The 4,016-nt window shown below is 35.5% G+C and overlaps 1 long non-coding RNA gene across 1 annotated transcript; it reads left to right on the top strand.

The window, feature by feature from the left end:
• Positions 1–663: 663 nt before the first annotated feature.
• LOC135206492 (uncharacterized) lies at positions 664–2,160 on the top strand. The gene is made up of 4 exons (XR_010312760.1): positions 664–816; positions 1,440–1,481; positions 1,635–1,755; positions 2,054–2,160. It is a non-coding gene; the product is annotated as an uncharacterized LOC135206492 (long non-coding RNA).
• The last annotated feature ends 1,856 nt before the right edge of the window (positions 2,161–4,016 follow it).

Here is a 4,016-nt window from a genome sequence, read left to right as displayed (position 1 = left end):
ATACACAAATTATGTCGTCAACATATCTAAACCAAGGTACATTGCGAATTATATTATTTAAAATTTTCTTTTCAAAAAATTCCATATATAAATTACTTAGCACTGGGGACAGAGGGTTTCCCATTGCCATACCAAAATTTTGTGAGTAGAATTTTCCGTTGAATTCAAATTTACAGTCTTTAACACATAATTTTATTAGTTCAATTAAGGTGCTTTTAGAAAATGGAATATCCGTTGTTTGTTTTCTAATAATTCCGATAAAAACTCCAATAAATCATCAATAGGCACTTTTGTGAATAGAGATACTACACCCTGTCTCTTATTTTTCACCTGTGGATATGTGTGATAAATGAATCACGTGCTAAAGTGATTATAATCATATATGTCTATATATATATATATATATATATATATATATTATATATATATATATATATATATGTATGTATGCATATATATATATATTATATATATATATAGTATATATATATTGTATGTATTGTATGTATATATATATATATATATCTATATATATATATAGATATATATATATATATATATAATATTCTATAACCTCCCACGTCATGTAAGTTTCTCATCATATGAGTCTAGCGAACGACGGGAAAAACTTCATAGAGGTAACTTGAACTTTTTCAGGTGGAGCTCAGACCGTACGCCGTGTACGTGCACGTTCCCTATGGACAGAGGACTCAGGTCTACGGCTTGGGAGGATACTTCGACGGGAACAGAGACAACGACTTCGTAAGTCGAAGTGGGAATCTGTCGAGCCTCGAAGTCTTTGCGAATTCGTGGAAGGTAAGAAAACAAGAGACTATCAAATTCAGTTCAAGATCGAATTAGACCCATATGCTAAATCTACCGTGAGATAAGATTTCTGTAGGTTAAAAGTCGTTTTCGACTTTGTGGATCAGTTATTGTATTTGTTTTAAGTTGTATTTTTAGTATTTAGTGGTTAAACAATTCAATATTATACTTTGGTTTTTTTGTAAACGTTACACACACACACACACACACACACACACACATATATATATATATATATATATATATATATATATATATATATATATATATATATATATATTATACTACACACACATATATATACGTGTATAACGTATACAAAAAAACAAAATATAAAACTGTACTGTTTAACCCCTAAATACTAAAAATACAATTTACAACAAATACAATAACTGATCCACAAAGTCGAAAACTACTTTTAATATACCTGAATTGAAATCTTGGATTTATTCATAAATAATATTATTAGACTAATTCCTTCAAATTACTATTAATCTCCTTTTCTTTCTTAATCTGAAAGAAACAATCCTCAGATCCATGTATATATATTTCTAGTTGTGATTTATATCTAAGAGCATATTTTGAATTAACATGCCTTATTTTTCTCCGTCAAGACACCAAACCAAGACAACCTTCCGTGTGAGAGTCCTCGAGGGGTAAGCAAAATAATAATAATAATATATACATACATGTATATATGTGTGTTCGACTATATTTAGTCTATTTCCCATAATGCATTATACAGTTTACAGTTTATCACAATCACTGTGCGATTTGTTACTTAATGAAAGACTTCACCTGTATGGTAGGGGGTTGATCTTTGTCAGTCAGTATCTGCATCAGAGACTGTGAACAAGAGAACGGCATGCATGAATGCGCTTGCACAATTTGAGGCTGCATTGGAAAATGAGGAATTCCAAGCTCGCCTGGGTGAGTTTCTTACTTTGTCATTATTTCCTTTGATATTAGGTTGCTGTAACGGAAATCTTCATAATTAGAATAAATGGTTTTATTTTGTTGGATTGCCTTTGTTAAGAACTCTGTTGTGTAGTGCGTTGACACTTGCATCATCATTATTCAGAATAATACTTTAAAACAGCGTAGGACTAGACTTACGAACTCCTTTGTCCTTGCTTATATTTAAAATGAACGTGAATTAGTAACTAGCCAATCATCACAGGAAACTTCGTGGAGCAGAGTCATGCAAACATAGTTGTCTCTTCGACAGATGCTTGCGTTCAGGATCTATGTGCCTGCGAAGCTGGGAAGACGGATACTTGTTTGAAAACTGTCACTGACACCGCAAAAGATTCAAAGGATGACAGGACAAATACAGTTGATCCTCAAAATATTGCTTCCAGTTAAAGATCCACTATTATAACAGAGGATTATATATTGTTATATATCTAAATAATGATATCTTTAAAATATTACCTCGTCTTCCATACTCCTCCATAACAACACATAATGAATTTGTCTTAGTCCTATGATTAGGAGATGATTCCTTTCACGCAGTCGTTTTGCTTACGGCGATTTTTAAGCTTTCCTCCCATTCCAGGTTGCACATTCCAGGGGCGGCATTACCGTCAGGACCAGATCACCAACGACTTCTGTGCTCAATTCAGATGCCACCAGGGACAGCTGATTGCAACAGGAGCCATCTCTGGCGTCTGTGAGTGAGAGACGAATTGCTACTCACCTGTCAGTAGGCCCAGAAATGATTGTACGGATACCCGTATGTCGTCAGCAAGTATACAGAGAAGGAAAAGGGCGGTTAGGCGTCATTTTAGATTAGTTGGATAGGAAATAGAATATGTTAATTGTAGTTTTATAAAGACTGACGTTACAATCATAATAAAAAAAAGAATCATTCGGAATACCTCAGCATGATTTCCCTCCATGTTGCTTTTTATCACAAATCCTTCCGGGTATTTTAATAAGTCAAAATCTCTATTCAATAAAACTCCCAATAAATTTCGTAAACAGTAGCGAAACCGCTGCACGGGCAGAAATGTGGTTATTCCTCCAAGCATAGATGAGCCTTTGGTTTCCCCAGTAGGTCTAGAGCAGGGAAAGTGACAGGGAGGTGACGTCACTCCTTCCTCCCGCAGGCTCCAGATTTGCCGTCTTCAACGATCCTCATTTCCGTACCTTCGACGGCACAAAGTACGACTGGCACGTGCGCTGCAATTACACTCTCGCCCAAAACGGCACGGGGGAGGACCCGTCGTTCGGCATATACACCCAGTTCGTCGACTGCTCCAGCTATACCTCACTTCCGGCGTGTGTTTCGGACACGACGTTCAAGGTTTCGAACGGAACCTTCGTTGAGTTCAGAGGGAGAAGCGTGAGTCAGGTAAAAATAAATAAAATAAAGCAGTATTTATGTCCTTATTCTGTCTTTGCTTTTCTTCTTAATTTTACTTAGTACGTGTACTAACGATTTGAACCTGTACATCATTGTTATATGTGGAAATTATCCATCTTTTTTATCTTAGGGAATGCTATTTTCTATCTCGAACAAAATTTCAGTACTATTCGAACTTTGGTAGAAGACATTACTACTCCTTACATGCCATAACAAAACCGTTTCTGCTCAATCTCCTTCCACTCTAACTAATATGTTAAAAGCTAATCTGAGTTGAGTTATTTACAGTATAATAGGTAAACAAATTATGTCTTTCAGAATGGGCGCGTGCCTGTACGAATACACATGCATATGCGTGTGCCTGTCCATGTGGCTGCTTGTTGTCACTAACAAAATATATCTTGTTCCGTTTCCAGTTCTGGATAAATGGGGAATCACACTTGGAATCGTTCTCCAGCGAAGACGTCCTTGTCTGGTTTGATGGTGGAAGGATCTACGCCCTTTCATCGTATCAGCTGATGGTAATAATTTGAAGGGTTTAATATATCTTCTAGACAAGAGCAAACTCTAGTAGAGAAAAAAAAATAGCATATTCATTATGGCTTGATATAGGACTTCTCATACTGAGTTCCGTACTTGGGGTACATTGAATTCTTATATATATATGACTGGTAAAAATGTTTCTGTAACAACAGAATTCCGTCTAATAAAAGGAGCCCATAAAAACACCAAAAATATAGAGAGAAAAGTACTATATTTCAGAGACTGCTGTCTCCCTCTTCAGGTAGATGAAATGAGAAAAGTTTACAGAAAAGGTGGTATA

Source organism: Macrobrachium nipponense, chromosome 31 (genome assembly GCF_015104395.2).
Source record: "Macrobrachium nipponense isolate FS-2020 chromosome 31, ASM1510439v2, whole genome shotgun sequence".
NCBI lineage: Eukaryota > Metazoa > Arthropoda > Malacostraca > Decapoda > Palaemonidae > Macrobrachium > Macrobrachium nipponense.
This window is presented reverse-complemented; position numbering and strand designations above follow the sequence as displayed.